We start from the raw sequence: 22,675 nt of genomic DNA, 5'->3' as shown, positions 1-22,675 counted from the left end.
CTCACAGGGCTGGGACTCTTGGTAGGTTGACCAGGCTCCAGTGAATGGACCCACACTGAGGCATGTAGGGATACATCTCAGACTCTATGGGCCGTATTGTGTATATAATGGAGTCCATTGATTCAGTTGGGAGCAGTGGGGTGAAATGCAGATGGAGGATGGGAGGGAGGGTAAGGAGATGAAATAGATGTTCAAAAAGTTTGACCAGAGCTGCCTTGCGTGGATGAATAAAGCTGCTCCCAGAACTCACAGGGTTATTAAATGAAAATCCCAGTGCTAGGAATGGGCTATCTTCCTATGAATTGACCCCTGAGGCCCCCTAAACAATACATGCAATTGCCATTGCTGTTAGTTTCTCACCAGAACTAGATAGTAAGATTATTGATAAGACCCGCGTGTCCAGGTCACAAGACCTAGAGAAATGAAGCTTCTTCCATGCTGGATAGAGCTCACAGTACAGGAAAATGCTATAGAGGCTTCTGGGGGAAAATCATCAACAAAATTTCTCAGTTGTGGACCTTGGATACAACACTACTGACTAGCCCGGCAAGATATACCCATTGGCACAAGTGTAGAAAGTCTGTTTCAGGAACAACCAACTACTTTCTGATTGAATTTAAGGCCTGTTCTATAGGAGAGATTCACATCTGGTACTGTAAACCTCATCCTATGCTTGGGGATGTCTTGGGCCTTATGGTGAAGCTTTTACTGTTGTTTTGCTAAACAGACATGATGTGCACAAGAAATTGCCTTCTAAATCATTATGTTTATGGCCATAGAATATTGATACTCTCAGCTTTGGTTAGAGAAACGGCTTAAAACAAATGTGTGTGTGTGTGTGTGTGTGTATGTGTATGTGTGTGTGATACATGCTTGTATGCACATGTATGTGTGGGTATGTGCACATGTGGAGGCTGGAGGTTGAAGTTGAATGTCTTTCTAGATTGCTCTCCATTTTGCTTTTTGAGACAGGGTCTCTTGTTGGTTTGTCTGGAGTTTATTGCTTTGCCTGGGCTTGTTGGTAACCCCCCAGGATCTGCCTGTCTTTGACCCACATCCTAGTGATGGAGCTACAGATAATTTTTACATAGATACTGAGGATTTTCCTACTTGACACTTTACCCACTGAGAAATCTTCCCAGCCCCCAAGAAGCATTGTTTTTGTAGGAGTCAGTGGAAACTGACTCATAATTAGTCTAAGTGAGAAGAACAAGTGACTGTTGAATGCTCAACCATAAATGGGGCATCTATACAACCCTGTCCAAGACTCAGGAATATCATAGAAGGGGCAGAAAAAATGTAAGAGATGGAAGAAAGGATGGAGGTGGTGTGGAACCCTGACTTATGAGTTTGATATGGATGTTTCACTCTTGACTCAAAGTGGCTGTGATTACTTCTACAAGAAACTGAGCTCAAACACCCAAAAGCCATGAAAGTTGAAGGGAGGGATAGTTGGAAAAGGTAGGGGAGGAGGGGTTAACAGGAGTGGGAGGGGGACTAGGCAAGAGAGAATAACAGGGTGAATGCAATTAAAATCAAAATACATTATGTGCATGTATGAAAATATCATAATGAAACTTATTATCTATAATTTGCATACACTAATAAAAACTTTTTTTTTAAAAAAAGCACCCATGCCAAAAGGATAAGATATGGCCCCTGGTGTCAGGGTGGAATCAGCACTCATTACTCTTTCCCTGGCCTTTGTCACTCTAACCAGGCCCTAGGGCATCCTGGCTCATAGTTTATGATGGCCTTGGGGTTCGCATAGACCATCTATGTTTCTTTCTCTTTTTTTTGGTCTTTTTGAGACAGGGTCTCCCTGTAGCCCCAGCTGTCCTGGAACTCACTGTGTAGACCAGGCTGGCCTTGAACTCACAGAGCTCCACCTGCCTCTGCCTCCCAAGTGCTGGGATTAAAGGTGTGCACCACCACGCCTGGTCTAAACCATCTGTGTTTAATACTGGACATCATGCAGAAGCATTTCTGACATCTATCCAGCATAGGCTATTAGCACATTCTTCCACAATCCCTGAAGTTGTAACAATTCAGAATTCCTCCAGACATGTGACAAATGGTGCCAAGGTGAATGCCCCTGGGCTAGAGATAGGATTTGAGGTTGAAGGGGTTCTCATTTTATTTTCTTTTAAATAGCCACCTTTGCTAACAGCATCTAGTAAAGTAACCTAAGCCAGATGTGGTGGTTCATACATGCAACCCAGCACTTGGGAGGCTGTCAGACATATTATTGTGAGTTTGAGGTCAGTATGGGCCATATAGCAAGCTTGATACCAGTCTGCTTTATGTAGTGATACCCTGTCTCATTAAAACAAAATAAAATACAGAGAGAAGTATTTGGGGGAAAGGAGACCAATTAGAACAAAGTGTATGTGTGAAAATGTTATAATGAAACTCATTATTTTGTATACTAACTTAAAATTGATTTAAAAAGTTTATTAAAAATAAATATAAGAATTAGGGCTGGGCGTGGTGGCCCATGAATTTAATCCTAGCACTCGGGAGGCAGAGGCAGGTGGATCTTTGTGGGTTCGAGGCCAGCCTGGTCTACATAGTGAGTTCCAGGACAGCTGGGGCTACAAGGAGACCCTGTCTCAACCCCCTCCCCCAAATATATATATATAAATAAAAATTAAGGTGACAATGACAACAATAACAAGAAGGAATTGTATTTTGTTAGGTAAGACCTGAAGTAATCTAATCTAATTGATTGCATTGTGATGTTGCCAAAGTTTAAAGGAAAGAAAAGGCCCAACTTCAAGAATCCCAGCAGACTAGGCTTAGCAACCTAATACTACCAATTAAAGACAATTAATATGGATATACAGAGAAGGGAGATTTAATCAATGTGGCCACACTGGAAAGAGGAACAAATTAAGGGATTCAGACCCCTATGTCCATCATTAGAGGAAGAACTGGGCAAAGAAGCAAGGTCCTTGTGATCAACAGACCTTTTTTTCTGGTCTTTTTGAAGCAGGGTCTCCCTGTAGTCCCAGCTGTCCTGGAACTCACTATGTAGACCAGGCTAGCCTTGAACTAACAAAGAATCGCCTGCCTCTGCCTCCCAAGTGCTGGGACTACAGGCATGTGCCACCAAGCCCAGCATCATGTTTTAAAAATATTTTATTTATTATTTTTATTTTATGTCTATGAGTATATTGCCTTCATGTACGTGAGTGCACCCGTGTTGGGCAATGCCGCGGAGGTCAGAAAATAGCGTAGTATTCCCCTGGAACTGGAGTTAAGGAAGGTTTGTAGCTGCCATGTTGGTGATGGGAATTGAACCTAGGTCTTCTGCAAGAGCAGTCAGTGCTCTTAACCGCTGAGTCATCTTTCCAGCCCCAACAAATCTTGTTTTAAAGTGTAGTCTGGTTGGTCATTATCTCGGTTCTGGTTCTGTGAGGTGCTGGAAGAGGTCTTAACTGCTTGAAGGAACAATCTGCTTCATAGGAAATGGTTGCTATAGCTTAAGGGTGAGCTCACAATGGGCTGAACTCTTTGCAAGGCTGGTTGTTTCTAGAATCCTAGGTGATTACAAGCTTAGGATGACTGGAAACCTTCAGGTGCCTTATGGGGGTTGGAAACAGAACTTTGTAAAGGCTGGTAGCAAGAGGCCTCTTGTGCTTTATGCCTTGAAGCTATTACCTGTTTTTAGATAGACACTCTGAGTGACTAATATGCCTACAGGTGGAGCTAAGCTGGTAACTGACCTAAAGTAAAGGAGATAGGTCCAAAGTGAAGGCTTAGATGCCAGCTTTTAATCTTGCTTTTAGTTACCTGGTGGGCTCAAATGAGGGGTCAGTGCTTTTCAGCAAAATTAGTTTTTAAATACTTTTTAGAGCTACTTCTTATGTGATATTTGGAAACTGTCTTTGAAACAATGCAACTGCACATCACCAAACAGAAATTCATTTACATCAACACTAATTTGCCAGCATCAAGCAGGTATGGCATGAGCATATTGTGGAATCATCCTGTTGGTCTTATTCTAAGGGCAGTGTTTTTTAAAATGAGGGCATTGGAAAGATTTCACAAAGAAGAGATAAAATAACTTGATGGGAGGCTAGAGGCTCAGATGGTTCCAAGCCCTGGGTTCTCATGCACACAAAATGAAGTTTAAGCTTTGCCTTTATAAAGGGCTGACTGAGCATTAGTCATATAATCAGGGATTATCCACTGGGATAATCCAAATAAGGCAAGTGCTCAAATTTTACCTAATCACAGAACTTTCCTCTGCCTCCACATGCTTTCTCTAAAAGCTTTCCCTTCAAAGTCCTCCCTCAGAGTTTCAAACCACTTTTTGTTTAATGCCACCCAATTCATGAATCCCTGTTTTCTTAAACAGCTTAAAACTTTAATATGACTCAGTTCATCTTTTTTGAAGCAGGATAAAACACTCTGCAAATCATGGGAGGGGGGGAAGGGAAAGGAACCTGTGATCCTGGAGTCTGAAGCCTCTTGCCAGCTGAGAAAGAGTTCAGAACAATTAACAAATACTGTAATGATTTCTGACACAGAGACAATATTCCTTTTATATTGAAACATTTTATGTTAAAATAGGAACGAATCATGTGTAAAGTCTGAATGTATATAACCTTTGGTAGGGTTTCATTCCTTTCCCCAGACATTTTCTGGGAATACCAAAAAAGACTGTTAGCTAGCTGTTGATTGCCCCCAAGATAAATGTGCTGCTACTGCATGCATGTTGTTTCTGTACCAGTCGTTGACGTGGTTATTAGGCCTTGAAGTTGAACTTGCAGTGAGGGATATCTGGGGTCATTAACTGACATGATAAGCCTGAACATAAATGACAGAGTATGAATTCCAGTGGGGTGGGGTCATATAGGAGAGTACCAATGGGGTAGGAGGCATAACAATGATTAAGATTGATTAAGATATTCTGTATGGAATACACAAAAATTAAAAATTTACAAAAAAATCTATATTAAAATAACTTTAAATAAACCCAACTCTGCTCCATACTGGCTAACCCTGGAATTCTTTTCTGTATTGAAAACAAAAATCTGCTTTTACCTGAGTCAAAGTGCATAATAGAATAAGGGAACTCCTCAGGCTGTAGAGAATGACAGCACAGGGGCATTTCTCTACCTCTGCTGCTTGTGATGTTTCTGAGAACAGCATCTTCAAAAGTGTGATTCTATACAAGAAGCAGAAGGGCTTTGTGTATGTGTGAGTGTGTGTGTGTGCGTGCGTGCGTGCGTGCGTGTGTGTGTGTGTGTGTGTGTGTGATGTAATTTTCAGGACTGGAGTGATGGCTCAGTGGTTAAGAATGCATATTCTTCCAGAAGACCCATATTCTTCCTCAGTTCCTAGCACCCATATAAGGTGACTCTGGCAACACCAGCTCTAGGGGATCCAACATCCTTTTCTAGCATCTGCACTCAGATGCACATAACCTCACACAGACACACACAGTCACAGACATACACACATAATTAAAAAAATAACTCAAAAAATGCTGATTCTCAGATTTGGTGAATCATTATTTCTATTCTTTTCTATTCTTTTGAAATACTGCTGATGAGAAAAGGAGATACAAACTAATCAGACAGTTTTAGGGCAGGAACCCTAAAAGTGATCAATTTAAATTTTTATCCTTAGCCAGAAGCTGAAAACATCCTTGGTCCTGTCTTAGCTGGAGGCCAGAAGTGTTTGAGGCTCTAGTTTCTCCTCTAGTTTCTTGTTATCTTTCTTTTCCTTTCACATTGTTGCATGGATGTGATAGATGATGGTATGACCAAAACCAGTCAGACATTAATACTTTAAAGACTTTGGAATTATATCTCTGGATTTTCGTATCTATTATAATCTTAGGAGTGATGCTATAAATCTTTGGACATTGTATGCTTGGCTACTGCCTTAATTTTATCTATTTTTATTTCCAGTTGGTCTCCACTCAGATTTGTCCTGCTGCAAAGTACCTGGGTCTCCTTAACCACTATCCAAGTTCTGAAAGTCAACAAAAGTGGAGACCCTAAATCCTTCCTGTATGCCCCAATTTCAGCCCATGACCTAAATGATTTCAGGGCCTCAACTCTTGAGGGGGAAATGTTACAGGGATTAGCAGCCTTGAAGACCATTGAGGAAGACCCCTCCCTCATGGTCAGCTTTGGACCCCACCTCCTCTTTTCCTGGGGAAACATCACAACTACCTCTCTGGATTTAAAATATCATGTGAAAAGGTTGTTTGTGGTGGTTTGAATGAGAATGTCCCCCATAGGCTCCAAGTATTTGGACATTTTGTCCCCAGTTGGTAGAGCTGTTTTGGGAGGTCTTAGAAGGTGTGGCCATGTTAGAGGAAGCTCATCACTGGGGCCAGGCTTAGAGAGTTCTTAAGCCTTACTGGATCTTGAGTTGCTCTCTGCTTCCTGTGCCTGCTTGAAGATGTGAGAGCTTAACTTCTGCTCCTCCTCCATCCACCTCTGCTGCCATGCCTCCCTGCCATAATGGACTGACTCTCGCCCCTTTGGAACTGTAAGCTAAATAAACTTTCTTTCATAAGTTGCTTTGGTCAGTGTTTCTATCACAGCAACAGAAAAGTAATACATGGCTATATAAGGGCTTTGGTGAGTCCTATTAAGAGAAACCTATTTTCTCCTGATTAAAAGAATGAAATCTGAGTTCTACATTTGGCCCTGGATAGACACATGGCATTCTAATTTGCTGCAAAGATTAGTAAATTACATATAATTGTCTCCTCCTGAGAGTTAAACAAGCTGTGCCTGTCAATCATCTGGCCAGAAGTTCACCCCTCTGAAAGACTGATTCACCAGAAGACATGCTAAGGAGATGGGAGCAAGAATTATCCCTTTAATGAGAAAACATTCTTATACTTCCTAGAAGCTCACCCCCAATGCACTGCTTATAGAGCTTTGACAATGCAGCACTGCTAAGCCTGCCTACTTTTCTGAATCACAAAGCAAAACTCTTCCTTTTCCTTCTTTCTCTCTATTGTGGTACTGGCCCGAAGCCTAAGCATGCCTTCACTGACACCCTGGGCTTTATCACTCATTCTCTATTGCTCCCCGCTTCTGGCATGCAGCTGCTTGGTGCCCTCCATTGCTAAATATGCCAGTGTTCTTAACTTCTAACTCAAAAGCCATGGCTGTCTCTCTTATACCTCTCTGGCAATGGCCAAGATTTACAGCTTACCTACCTACTCTACTGTTTTTCCTCTGAACAGTAATAAAAGTGTCCTTGAGTTTCCTTTTGAGTTCATTAAAAAATTCTTTTATGAATGATGATTTGAGAAAAGTGGGTTATCTTTGACCTTATTGAAAGATAGCTCTCTTACCTCAGGTGGGCTTTAACTCAGGAGTTAGGATGCCAGCTACTCAGTCACACAAGTCTTCCACTGTTGTCAGGTTCTTTTCTTGTGAACTTGAAGAGTGAAATTTAGTGGCAAAAGGAGGATATAGAAAAGAGTTTGATTATAGGTTCATAGGTGGGAACTTAAGACAAAGAAGGCAGAGCTCCTGTGTAGCAAGAATAGGTCCCCAGAAATGGGAGACCATCAGACTGCTATTCTAGGGGGTTTTACAGGACTTGATGATACCAAGGAAATCAGGTCCCTTTCTGGAGTTCATAGACTCATTAATAAAATAATTTAAGAATGGAACAAACAGATATTTGAGGAAAATTTTATTAGAAATTAAAAAAAAAATCTCAAGGGCAGGAAAACTGTAAATCTTGGCAGCTGCCTGGAGGAGAATGGAGGAGAGATGGCAAAAAGCCATGCTGTTTGAGTTACTGGCATGGAGGTCAGCCACATGTCAGCAGGTACCACATGACAGCAAGCAGCCACATGGCAATGGGATGTGCTTTAGAGAAAGTGTAAGGAGATACATTGACCATTATCCAAAAAGAAATTAGACAGAAAAAAGATCAAGGAAAAGTTACATCTTTCTGTGTCAGGGACACAGAAATCTGGGCAGATTCAGAGCAACCCTTAGTGTTGAAAGATTCACAAGTTGGGAAGCATGGCCCTGGCTTCAGCACCAGGCAAGTGTGTGGTTTGCTGATACCTTTCATCTTGGAATGTGGAGGCTGGAATGTCCTATTCCTAGTCCTTTTCAAACGATACCTTTGGAAAGGGAGTAGAGACTGTCTTTGTGGTTTTCCCTGTTAGAATATTCTCTCTATATATATTGGCTGTGTGATAAAATACAATGACCAGAAGCTTGAGCAAGAGACTAAGATCACATCTTCAACCACAAACACAAAGTAGAGAGGAAATTGAAGTGGAATGAGGCTATAATCAGTCAAAGCCTGATGCTAGTGATGTACTTCCCTCATCAAGGCTATACTTAAAGATTCCATAGTCTCTCCAAACAGTACCACCAACTGGGGATCAAGTGTTAAAATACTTGAGCCTTTGGGGAACATTTCTCATTCAACCACCTCAAATATGTTCATGTTTTCAGAGATCTTTTATATTTTTACTGTGAAATAATATCCACTTATCTAAGAGAAAACTTGGAAATGAAACATTAATGGATGATTTGCATTGAAACTACTGAAGGAGGATGGGAAAGTACTCATTTAAGTGAATCAGCATTTTCTCTTGGAATGTAGTATACCATCATGCATTTCTTAAGATAATCACTTCAGGAAAATGGCTGTGGAGGTTGGCCAAAGCTAAGCAAGGTAGCTAAAAAAATCCTTTTAGTGTGTATGTGCTTGAATTAGTGTTTCCTTAGAAAATGAGTTTGGTCAGCATTTCAGAAAAAAATCAACCCGAAGTTAAAAATCCATATATTTTGTTCCTTACTGGTCTCCTCTTGTTCCTTGTACATTTTTAAAAACATAAAAATTATTTCAGTATTTTTAAAAAATAATTTATTGAGAATTTCATACAGGGATATAAGCATATAAGGTGTTTTGATCAAATCCATGCCCACTCCCTCCCATCCAACTCCTCCCATATCTCCCCACCACTTTTTCCTGATAACTTCATGTACTCTTTCTTCTTTTCTCCTCCCCCCCCTCCTCCTCCTCCTCCTCCTCCTCCTCTTCTTCTTTAATGGGGCTTTTTGCTACCCCAAAATTCCCTCCTCTGAAGTGGTAGCCCTAAAATCTTTGAAGGATCATATAAGAGCTCCCAAATACTTCGACATTTTTGGCCTTTGGAATGGAGTGTGTTGCTGAGAGGCCCAAGAACATTTTGACTTTTAGCCGGGAAGCTGACTACTTTTCTTTGGGGCCATTTTACACTAACTTCTTAGCCAATTCCTTCCTCCTATTCTTATCACACCATCCTCTTTAGAGGTTACCCAAATTGCCAATAGGGAATCGGGATGCAGACCACTCTGGCTTCTTGCATGCTGAACATGGATGCAGGGTGAGTGGGTCTATCTAAAAGACTCCCAAATTGAATAACTCTTATCTCAAGGAGGAAAAGAAAGTCTTCGGATCATGAATAGGAGATGTGAAGGAGAAGTAAAGGCAAGAGTAATTAGCATTACAAGTTCCAGACAGGGAGCTAGAAAAAAGTCAGAACAGGGCAAATTTCAAATATTTGTATGAGAATCCATTGTTATTTCTTGACGAGAGCTTCCAACAGTGTCCCTCTACTGGATTCCTCCTCATTTTCCTTTTGTCTGCCAAGGCTGGACTTGAGAGTGGTGGATTCAGGATTTGCTTTCAGGCATTTTGATACCTGTTGGAGTGGTTCGAATCAGTGTCAGTTCCCTCTCAAAGGCATCTAGATAGGGGCTAAAATAAATTTGGCCATCATTTTAGAACCATAGTTGGTTGTCTCCCTTAGCTACAGGTGGGTACTAAAATATTGCAGACCAAGATTTGAAGTCTTACATCTGAGTAGCACTTTCTGATTCAGAACAAAATCATCAATGCTGCATCAGGTAAGTGCACCCATGTTGTGCAATGCCCGCAGAAGTCAGAAGAGGCTGTCAGATCCCCTGGGACTGGACTTATAGTTGTTAGCTGCCGTGTGGGTGCTGGGATTCAAATATGATTCTTCTGCAAGAACAACCAGTGTTCTTAACCACTGAGCCATCTCTCCAGCACCCTACATAGCTTTTTATATGGACTTAAGCCTAATGTATGAGAAGTGTAATCCCTTGAACTCTTACAGAAATATACTGATCACTTTAATCTTTGGTTATACTTTCCTTTTGGGTGTTTAAGACCATACAGTTGGCCCAAATAAATCAATTTATATTTACACTTAAGGTAGTTTGAGGATCTGTTCTTCAGGTGTCACATGGGCTTGGCAGGAGACCCTGGCTCTTCTCTTTTACCACTTCCATCTATTTGAAGATAAGTCAAAGGTCCTACTCAACCATGGCTGGCTTCATTTGGAAGCATGGAGGAAATGTTTCCTCTGAGTTGACCCTCCTCTTGTAGACTGGACACTGGTTCAAGTCCATCTCCTGTGGTCTTCATAGCCTTTCTGAACAAGAGGAAAAGTGACTCAGCACAGTTACAGGACATTTTGAGAGATGTTCCATAGTCCCCTGGAACTTAGTTGACCTTGGAGAGCAAAGGGCAAAAACTGTCCTTTAAGTCCCTCTGACCACATTAGTATATGCCTCAAAGTATGGCTGTTAAGCATCCAATAGGGTTAGTTCCACCAGTCTGGTACTTTTAATTATCATGTGCTTTGTAAATAAAGCTTGGGTAAAAAATCAAATATTCTCAGATAAACCTTGACTAGATATATATTTTGTTCCTTAAACTAGTTGACTAAACTATGACCTTAGAAATTTTAAGATTATGCGTATATTATTTTTATTTCATCCTTTATATAGCATAATAAACCTATACAAACCTTCATCACTTGCTTAGGCATTCTTATTTTTTCTGTATATTTTGGAAAATATTTCCATTTCCATAGCCTTTTAACATCTTTTACATTTTCATTTTCTTTTTTAAAATAATGAGACATAATAACATTAAAAAATAAAATTTCAACCTGTTGTGAGAATTCTTTTCCTGGGGATACTAAGCAATGCTTATTCCCTTTTAAGGTGCTAGTGTCAAACCAATGTTTGATTAAAATTTTACTGGGGAACCAATAAATTTTCTGAGCTTACTTACCAAGATAACTGAGGGATTCCTGAAGTGTATGAATGACCTGAGGGTATGCACACTGGAAAGCCTTTACCCAGCATGGGTCAAGCCTTCTCCTCCTAGCATTCTTCAGATTGTATACTTTAGCTCTCCCCAAATCCAGGAGACCATGTGTGATTAGGTCCAAATTACATACAGTTGTCTATGAAGAGTGGCTGGATATTCTGGTGACAGTCCAATGACCCTGCTTGACCCTCCTTTAATGACGGAGCACAACTGACAAGAAGCCCAATCAGGCACTGCTGAAGTCGTGATGGTAGTTATTTCATGCAGAAGAAACTGTTGTACAGTATCCTCTTACTAAAAGGACCTGGAATTTAAAAGGATTTGGTGCTAGGATCCACAAATGAGGGAGAACAAACTTTCTGAGTCTGTGTTACTTCATTTAGTATAACAGTTTCTAGATCCATACATTTACCTGCATATTTCATTATTTCACCTTTCTTTACTGCTGAGTAGAACTCCATTGTGTAAATATACCACATTTGGTGCTGGCAAAACTGGATCTCCACTTGTGGAAAAATGAAACTAGATCATATCTTTCAGCATGCACAAAAGTCAACTCCAAATGGATGAAAGACCTCAATGTGAAACAGGAAACCCTAAAACTATTAGAAGAAAATATTGGCAGTAACTTACAATATATAGGTATATTTTCTAAATCGGACAGAAGTTGCTCAGGAATTAAGGTCAGCAATCAACAGGTGGGACCTCATTAAACCAACTCGAAGTGATTGAGGTGCACTTAGGTTGCTTCTATCTCTTAGCTATCATGAAAAGAGCAGCAGCAAATGTGGTTGTATAAGTGTCTCTACAATAGGATGAGTCTTTTTGATATATGCCAAGAAGTGGTATAACTGGGTCAACTGGTAGTTTCATTTTTAGTTTTTTAAGAGTTCTCTACACTGCTTTACTTAGGAGTTGCATGAATTTTCAATCCCACCAGCAGTGAGTGAGCATTCCCCTTTCTCCACATCCTCACCAGCATTTGGTATCATTTGTTCTCTTGATCCTAACCAGTCTGGTTGGGGTAAGGTGATACTTTAGGGTGATTTTAATTTGCATTTCCCTAATTAATAATGATGTTGAACACTTTTTGAGATGTTTCTTAGCCATCTTTATTTCTTCCTTTGAGAACTCTCTGTTTAGATCTTTGGCACATCTTTTAACTGGACCATTTGTTTTCTTGCTTCTTTGTTTGTTGAATCTTTGTATATTCTGGATGTTAAACCTCTGTCAGATGTGTCACCAGTGAAGATTTTTTCCCATTCTGTGGGTTTAATCTTCACTTATTTGATTGTTTATTTTGCTGTACAGAAACCTTTTGGTTTAATGAGGTCCCACTTGTTGAACCATCCCTGCCCTCTGGAATAAAGCCTACTTGATCATGGTGAATGATGTTTTTGAGGTGTGTCTATATACAGTTTGCAAGTATTTCATTGAGAATTTTTGCATCTATGTTCATTAAGGATACGGGCCTACAGTTTCCTTTTTTGGTTGTGTCTTTACCTGGTTTGGGTATTAGAGTGATGCTGGTTTCATAGAAGGAATTTGGGAGTTCTCCTTCTGTTTCTATCATTTTGAATAATTTAAGTAGTATTGGTTGGAGGTCTTTAAATGTCTCGTAGAATTTTTCTGTAAATCCATCTGGGTCTGGGCTTTTTTTAGTTGGGAGGCTTTGTAGTACTGTTTCAATTTCCTTATATGTTATGGGTCTTTTTAAACTGTTAATCTTTTCTTGGTTTAACTTTGGTAGTTCCCATGTTTTCAGATATCCATCCATTTCTTTTAGATTTTCAAATTTAGTAGAGTATAGGTTTTAAAAATATTCCCTTATAATGGTTTGGATCTTTCAGATGTCTGTTGTGATGTTTCCCCTTTCATGTCTGATTTTGTTGAATATGATTTGCTCGTTCTTTCTTTTGGTTAACTGGGTGTGATGGCTAATCCTGGATGTCAACTTGACTGGATCTGGGATTAACTGAAATGAGAGAGATCTTCTTAATTGGATCACCTGAAGCTGGAAGACGCACCCTAAATGTGAGTGTTACCTTCTGATGGCAGCCCATATAAAAGGCCATGGCAGAGGAGAACTTTTTTTTGCTTTTTGCTACTTGCCTTCTCTCTCGCTGGTGAGTTCATCTTGCTGCTGTAGACTGAAGACTAGCTGATCTTTTGTAATTAATCAGACCTTAAGAGCCAGATTGGGACTACTGAGACAACCAGCCTCATGGACTGAGCGACTATGGATTTTCAGCCTCTCCAGGGTGGTGCTGCTATTGTTGGACTCTTCGAACTCTTATCTTGGGAGCTAAGCTGATAAATCCTTATACATACATATTCATTTTACCAGTTCTGTTTCTTTGGAGAACCCTGACTAATACACTGGGCTAGGGGTCTGTCTATCTTATTTAGCTTTTCAGTGAACCAGCTCTTACATTCATTGATTCTTTGTATTGTTTTCTTTGTTTCAATTTCATTAATTTCTGCTCTGGTTTTTGTTATTTCTTCTCTTCTGCTGGGTTTGGGTTTCATTTGTTCTTGCCTTTCCAGGGTCTTGAGTTGCAGGGTTAGGTCACTTATTTGGGCTCGTTCTAATTTTTTAATGTAGGCACTTAAAGGTATAAACTTCCATTTTAGGACTGCTTTTAATGTGTCCCAGAAGTTATGTTGTGTTGTATTGTCCTTTTTATTAAATTCCAGGAATTATTTTATTTCTTTCTTAATTTCTCCTTTGACCCATTCGTTGTTTAGGAGTGTGTTGTTTAATCACCATGAGTTCATGTAGTGACTAGTGCTTCGTCCAGTGTTGATTTTGAACTTTATTGCATTGTGGTCTGATAGAATGCATGAAGTTATTTCAAATTTTTCGTATTTGTTGAGGTTTGTTTTGTGGCCCAGTATATGGTCAATTTTTGAAAAAGTTCCATGGGGTGCTAAGTAGAAAGTGTATTCTTCGGTGCTTGGGTGGAATATTTGAAAAATGCCTATTAGATCCATTTGATGTTTGGTATCCTTTAATTCAGATATCTCTCTGTTTATTCTTCATCCAGGTGACCTGTCTAATGGACAGTGGGGTATTGAAGTCCCTTACTATTACTGAGTTGAGGTTAATCTGTGTCTTAAAGCCTTGCAGTCTTGTTTTTTTGAATTTGGGTGTACCAGAGTTTGGTGCACGTATGTTAAGGATTGCAATATCCTTGGTTAATTGTTCCTTTGATCATAATGAAGTGACCCTCCTTATCTCTTCTGATTAGTTTTACTTTGAAGTCTGTTTTGTCAGATACTAGAATTGCAACCCTTGCTTGTTTGTTAGTGAATTTTCTTGAAATATTCTTTTCCATCCTTTTACCTTAAGGTAGTGCCTATCCTTGAGGTTGAGATGGGTTTCTTGCAGACATCAAAAAGATGGATTTTGTTTCTTAATCCATTCAGTTAGCCTGTGTCTTTTGACTGGAGAATTCAGTCCATCGATTTTTAAGGTTACTTTTGAAAGATGTGTATTGGTTGCCCTCAGTTTGATTGCTTTTTGTGTTCTTTGCCTAATTTTGTGTTTCCTCAATTTTACCTTTATTTATTTTCTTTCGTTGCCCCTGGGGTATAGTTGTTCCTGTCTCCTCTCTTTGTATTGCTTCAAGTATTCTTTGAAGGGCTGTTTTCACGGACATGTATTCTTTTAGGCTTTTCATGTCATGGAAAAATTTTTTTTTCTTCCTCAACTATAATAGACATTTTTGCTGGGTAAAGTATTCTGGGTTGGTACCTATTGTCATTTAGAACTGGAAATACCTTGGCCCAGGCTCTTCTGGCTTTCATAGTTTGCACTGATTGGTCAGATGTAATGGGCTTTCCTTTATACGTGACTTGTTTTTCTTTTGCTGCTTTCAGTATTCTTTGTTCTGTACATTTAGTGTTTTTACTATGATATGTCGTGGGGAGTTTCTCTTCTGATCCTGTCTATTTGGTGTTCTTTGTGCTTCCTGTATTTGTGTGGAGATGTCTTTCCTCAATTTCGGGAAATTCTCTTCTACAATCCTGTTTAAGATCTGGTCAATACCATTAACCTGAGATGCTTCTCCTTCCTCTATGCCTATGACAGGTAGGTTTGGTCTTTTCATGGTGTCCCACATCTCTTGCATACTCCATTTATGTTTTTTTTTAATTTTTCATAATCTTTGCTTGAGTGGTCCAATTCTTCAACTTTATCCTTCAGCGTTGATATTCTGTTTTTCATTTCATTCATTCTAGCAGTGAGGCTTTTCCCTGTTGTTTCAAGTTGGCTTATTGAGTTTTGCCCTTCCTTCTTCATTTCTGCTTGAGTTTTCTTCAATGTTTTTATCTCTTTTGTGAATTCATTCACACATTTATCCCTGTCTTCTTTCAGTTCTTTGATTTGTTTGTTCATGTGTTCTTTAAATTCATTGAATTCATTGATCATGTTTTTTACTGTTCTTTTAAATTCAGTGTTTTGGGTTATCTCTAGGGGCTTCTCCTTATAGAACTCTTCTACAGGATTTGTGGAGTTTGGTGAGGACATAGAGTTTTAGTTTTCCACTTTATTATTCTTTCATTGTGATTTTGGCACGTGAATTTCTTTTGTTGTTTGTGATTCTGACATGAGAATTAAGTTGAAGTATGCTTCTGTTTGTATTATTGGTGTTCCTTGGTCCTTTTCTGATTGTTTATGTAAAGCTGGTTGGTTCATGTTTCATGTTCTCTCAGGTTTGATTTTGGAGGGAGCTGATGGCTTCAGATCAGCTACTCAGGAGCATGCCCAGAAGTCCAAGTCAGGTTCCAGTCAGGTACACTCAGGCTTCCTTCTAAGGTTTGAACCCCTACTAGCTGAAACTGAGAGCAAAATTTGGGAAGTTCCCTAAGGCGGGGGGGGGGGGATTTTGGAACTCTCAGTTGGTCTGTTGAGTTCTCAGCCCCTATGCCAGAGGGAGGCCAGAAACAGGCACTCTGGCAGTCTGCTGAGACCACAGCACACAGATGGAGGTCGGAACCTACCCTCTCCGGTTTCAGCATTTTTAAATGTAGGCATCAATAAAAGAAAATGAGCAACACTCCCTAAACATTTATTTGTTTATAATTTGTACACAGACACACACATTCCATATGTGGAATTTCTAATGAGTATTTTAAGGAACAATATACAATTATGAAGAAGTCAATTCACTTGAAAAAGTAGAGGGAAACCTTTTGACAACTTGAAGGACTTTGAAGCACTGATGTAGGGCCATATCTCATGCTATCATTTTTGGTTATAGCATGGCAAAGAACTGATAATGTAAGTATTTACTTTCTCACTTTTTTCTCCTTGAACTTGCCTCATTAATTTCATGTTCAGTCTGTATTTTTTTACAGAGATTTCTGTATAGTCCTTCGACAGTCTTAAGAAGCTTTAGTTTAATATAAAAAGAAAATGTTTAGAGATGCCCTGGCTCAATCCCTAGTTCTGGAAAATAGTAATTTGTAAATCTATTTAATTAGGCATATAGAATCTAGAATTAACTGTAATATACTGAAACATAAGGAGCTAGAGATAGGGCAAGTTGGGAATAGCTACCTGTTCTGGCCCCCTGTTGGCTCATGAGTCCTTGTGATTTCCCTGGGAAGAATTCAGAGAAAATACACCATCTATAGTGTACAAATACCTTATTAACACAAGGTAAATTTGGGAACTTTCAAAGGTAAGTGTGGACAATGGCAGAGAGACTGTTGTCCCAACATATTTTTGTTTTTGTTGTTTGTCTTTTTGAGACAGGATCTCCTTGTAGCCCCAGCTGTCCTGGAACTCACTATGTAGACCAGGCTGGCCTCGAACTCACAAAGATCCACCTGCCTCTGCCTCCCAAGTGCTGGGATTAAAGACACCATCATGCCCACAACCAACATCTATTCTTAGGTAGCCTTTGTGCTATTTCTAAAGTCTCTAGAACAGACAGCTTTCCTAAGGGGCATTTTACTGCCCAGGTGATAGGCAAGACCATTTGGATGAACTCTTACAGGAGGGGCAGTGGTATGTCTCTGCTCTTCACTAGAAAGACTGGAGCTAGATTGTGATCTTAAGCTCGTTTACATAGTTCAGAATGTCCTGTTTCCACTCAGGGCCAGAGATACAAGTCAGATCTCGTTCTTTTGACCAGTAATCCTGCAGGTTCAGTTCCCGGTTTCACAAGCTGCTGATTGTGAGGGGCAGGGCAGAGGTCAGTTCTCAAGGACTTTCAAGCCTGCTGTTAACTAACTATACCTAATACCATCCTTTCCTTAATATCTTGTGCATAGCACCTGTGACATGTGACTCTGACGTAGAGTGTGGGAACCAAGAGTCTTTCAACAGATATTGATAAATTTTAATTTCCCTTTTAATTTCTGAAATAAAATAGGTGGAAGTTCAATATTTTCTTTCCAAGCTCTCTTCCAAGATTATTGTACTTGCAACATATCAGGGAAAACCTGCCCATAGCAAACAAATGGTCAACTTTTATAGTTATAATTAGGAGCAACCACAAAACAATTATAAAACAGGTATGTTTTCCATCCTTCCCCTGATCTTCCAATAATTAAATATGTTTCTGCTTAGTAATAATTAAATTGTCATGAATTCAGGTAGCAAAAGAAGAAAGGAGATCTTCCTGTCATTACTGTTTCCTTCTAAACATAAGCTGAACGCCGAGTTTGCATGTATGCCTTTTCCATCCTGTATGGTCTGTGGCCTACTTAACCAGTAATTTTACCACTGAGATAGTAATACTGAAATCTGTCTTTGCTAAGGGCTTCAACACACAAAATTAGTTCAAGTGCAAATGATCTGTTTCCTTACAGGAACCATACTCTTTCTCACAGGGGAGGAAATGGAAAAAAAAAAGCCAAAAAACATTGAAATAGAATATGCTACAAGGTTTTTAAGTCACGATTAATATAGTTGCCCAAATGCTTGTGTTGACAGTTGGGAGCCATGAACATTTTCCTTCTGTCTTTTTTGAATCTCAGCTATTCTCTAGGGCATGTTATGAGATATATAAAGCTAAGCTCTGCTCACTGATGGTGGTTTTGCCCTGAATAAACATGTGCAGTCTGCCCAAATTTTGTGTGTGTGTGTGTGTGTGTGTGTGTGATTGTCTTGGTAATCTTATGGCTGCTTTTTAGTGCTTTATTTGACTTTCTCTAGTGTGAAACATTCTGTCTTCAAATGTATTTGGCACTTGCTGATAGCAAAGCTAACTGATAATGGTGCATTTTTTTTCTAGGTAGTGATTTGCTTTGATCATGAAAGACCATTTCCTGGGATTGCTCTAAGATAGCATGGTAAGAAAAATGGTTATCACAAACACAGTTTTGATGTCCACTTTTAGATAGATACCTCTCGACTGACTGCTATACATTTAAACCATGTCAAAAGTTCATAAACTCAGGAGAGAAGTTTATCTTATTTTTGGAGCCTGTAAATCTTTGGAGCTAAGTAATATAAGGGAAAAGTGAAAGGGTTTGACATTTTATAACCATTCCATGGTGAAAATGAATGCTTACAACCGCTTCCCGGTACTGTCATTTTCAGAAAGGGAACAGAAGAAAGCTTGCCAGGACAAAACACTGGCATGATATCTGCTACAAAGCCAAGAAGGGAAGTTATAAACCCCATGCTTCTGCTTGGACTCATCTATTGAAAATTGATTTTAAAATCTAAATTATATAAGTGACATATTCTTCCTGCAAAAAATTTAAGAAGTAAAGTTCCCCACTCTACCCACAGACCATCTGCTTCCCAAATTCTGTTCCTCAGCTTCTTAGAAGGAGCCTTTATTAGCTCTTATTAAGAACTTCACACACAGGCTTCCAGACATTTTTAATGGACATAGGAGTGCATGTGAGCACACACACACACACACACACACACACACACACACACACACACTGTTCAGGTGTAGGTTAGCATTCCTGGAAGGAGGAGTTCTGTGTGAATCTACACAAGCACAACATGGAGCATTGTCCACATGGATATGTTTTTTTTTAATATTTATTATTTTTTATTTTATGTGTATGAGTGCTTTGCCTCCATCTAAATAAATGCACCATGTGCATGCAATTCCCACATAGGCCAGAAGAGGGTGTCCAATCCCCTGAAGCTGGAGTTACAAACAGTTATTAGCCACCATGTAGGTGCTGGGAATCTAACTTGGGACCTCTGGAAGAATGGCAAATGTTCTTAACCTTGAAGTCATCTCTTCAGGCCCATGGATATAGTTCTTAAACCACATGTAAGCAATTATTTATCCATGTTCACTTAATTCCCCAAGATGGTATAATGCTTCTGGACAAAATTTCTTCCATTTTTCAATGAGTTGTGCAACTATTGCCCAATTTTTCCAGAGTGCTGTGAAAGTGCTCCATTAGTTCTCAATTGCTGGCTGAGGCCTTACTTGATTGCTTTCTTGGTTCTCCCAAAAACCCTTTGGGCAACTTTAAACTTTTATCTTAAGCAACAAGGGTGTCTTTTTCCTCTGTAGCAGGTTACTAATAAACTACTGTAATTTGAATGAGAATTGTCCCCTCTTAGGCTCATGTGTTTGGAAACAATCTCAAGCTGATGACACTGGGAACCTTGTTGAACCTTTAGGAGGAGAAGCCTCTCTGGAGGAAGTAGGTCACTGGGGGTAGGGGGTAGGGGTAGGGGTGGGAGTGGCTGTGGAGGGGGGGGCTTTGAAATTTTATAATTAGATTCTACTTCCTTTCTGCCTTATTTTTCCTGACTGTGGATGCAAAGTGAGAGACGTTTCTGACTCTTGCCACCATAATATATTTCTCTGCCATAATAGACTATATTTCTTCTTTCTAAGCCAACAAAAGTACTTCCTCCCTGAAGCAGCCTGTTGCCAGGTATTTGGTCACAGTAAGAAGGAAAGTAATTAATATACAAACCTTCATTAATCCTGATGGGTCTTAATTTGTTTGCCTATAAATGAATAAATGGGAAGAGAGGTTATCATAAATAACGAAATATCCAGAACTTACTTGACTTGTAACCTTAGTCTTTATTAACTGAGCTTATATTAACTGGTTGGAAGTATATAGTATTGTGTAGTTTTCTTTAAAACACATTGCCATTGGTTTGGAGCATAAAAAATCCTCAGATCCTGGGAAAAGGACCTGCATATTACTGCAGTTATCTATTTGTTGCTATTTATCTATTATATAGCATCTAGCACAAATTATAACTACACTGAACAACTATTCTTTTTTTCCAGTTAATTATTTATTTAATAACCACATACTTAGAAGAAGCATTTCATTACAACAGCATTAACATATGCAATGACAATTTTCTGAGCCAAGATGCTTTGTTTTCAAAATTGGCTGTAAATTTTTAGGTTTTCAGTTGAATTGTTACAGTTATACAATACTGTACTCAGTATAAACCCTATAAGACATAACATTAAATGAGGTTTTAACCTTTAAAAAAGATCTCCATTTCATTATTAAAATGCACAGTTTCATACAGAAAAATTCATTTTCAATGCAACTGACATTAAGATGTTTGCACATGTGTTTCTAATCTCTATATATCTGATTTTACTAGTGACAGTTGGTTGCTTTCTGAGATCCTCGGCATTTGAGCATGGATATAAAGTCATCAGGTAGATTTCAATGGTAATGCTTTTCACATATACTAATTATTATTATTATTTTTTAATCATTATTTTTTAAATTTTTAATAACTACATGATTAGAGGAAGCATTTCACTACAGATTTAACATATTCAGTAATATAATCCAGAGCAAGAGTATATCTCTTTCACAGGTGGGTGCAAGTTTCTAGATTCAGAGTTGAGTTAATACAGTTATACAATATTGAACTCAGTATAAGCCCTGTAAGTCGTAAAACTGAAGAAGGTTTTTAACGTTTAACAAAGATCTCCATTTCATTTTAGAATATATTGTTCCTTGCAGAAAGAATCATTGTTTTTGCTACTAACACTGAGATGTTGGCACATACATCTTTAACCTGTATACATCTGATTATTACTGGTCATAATCGGTTGCACTTGGACCCTTGGCACCTGTGTATGTCTATGAAGTCATTGGGTGAATTTCAATGGTAATGTTTATCACCTCTACTAATTAGAATGACATAAATTTCCTCAAATATAATACATTTTACAAAAATTTGTTGATTTTTTTTTTGTGTGTATGTCATACAGAACATCCCAAACCATCTTATTTGACTACACACCCGCTTCCAAGTTGGCACCCTCCCATAGCCTCCCTTCCCCCACTAGAGCCCTTATATTCTGATATCCCTGCTACTGTCTGCTGTGCTGTTGGCACCCCAGCCAATCCCCACTACTTGCCCGTCTGTTGCCTCTAGTCAGCCTATCTAGAGGTCTTAGTTTTAGCAGGGTCAGCTGTTCCTCTTCTAGCAGCAATCAGTTGTCAATACTCCTTTAGATAAGATTAGGGTCTGCTGTTCATTTTCCCAGTTCTATGCTGGGTTACTCTTTGGGAGTCCCTTTGTTCACCATGGACAACAACTCAAAACAAGGTATCTCCTATCTGGCATTGTTGCGTGTTATGTAGCTTTAGCTATACATATGGACTCTTAAGAAATTATATTGACCCCTTTAATCTTTGGTTATACTTTCTTTTTGGGTGTTTAAGGCCATACAGTTGGCCCTGATAAACCAATTTATTTTTACTCTTAAGGTCATTTGAGTACCTGTTCCTCAGGGGTCCATGGGCTTGGGAGGAGCCCCTGGCTCCTTTCCTTTATCAGTTCCTCCTATGGGAAGATAAGTCAAAGGTCCTGCTCGACCATAGTTGGCTTCACTTGGAAGCATGGAGGAAATGATTCCTCTGTGTTGACCCTCCTCATTGTAGACTGGACACTGGTTCAAATCCATCTGGTGGGATCTCTTCGGCCTCCTTGATCAAGAGGACAGGCGACCCACCACCATTATAGGACATTTTGAAAGATGTTCATAGTCACCTGGAATTAGTCAACCTAGGAGGGCAAAGAGCAAAAAGTGTCCTTTATGTCCCTCTTACCAAATCAGTATAGGCCTCAAAGTATGTCTGTTAAACATCCAAGAAGGTTAGTTCCACCAGTCTGGTACTTTTAATTACTGTGTGTCATGTAGATAAATCCTGGGCAAAGATCAATTGTTCTCAGATAAACCTTACCTAGACATATATTTCTTGATCTGCTGTGTATAACTTGTCAGTAGGTTGTAGGAGTAATATCGTTCTCTTTGGTTTTCAAAACTAGCTAGGCATTGTTTATCTCTCGCATTGTCTCACCCCTCCATCATATTTGTCTCACTTAAGGTGCTGCCATTTCCCCCCTTTCTCCCTTACTAATACCCTTCTCCTACAGTCTAACCTCTTGAGCTCCTTCTTTCCACTTATCCCCTAGGTTCCTTGTGTACCCTTCCCTCCCCCCTCCCTTAAACTAACTCAATTTTTGTCTCTATCTCCCTTATTAAGGCCTGTTTCCTACTGTTCTTCTCTTTCAGGTTCTTTATCTTCCTTTACCTCCCTGTTT

The sequence above is a fragment of the Nannospalax galili genome, unplaced genomic scaffold, assembly GCF_000622305.1.
Source record: "Nannospalax galili isolate Female #2095 unplaced genomic scaffold, S.galili_v1.0 scaffold312, whole genome shotgun sequence".
In the NCBI taxonomy this organism is placed as follows: Eukaryota; Metazoa; Chordata; class Mammalia; order Rodentia; family Spalacidae; genus Nannospalax; species Nannospalax galili.
This window is presented reverse-complemented; position numbering follows the sequence as displayed.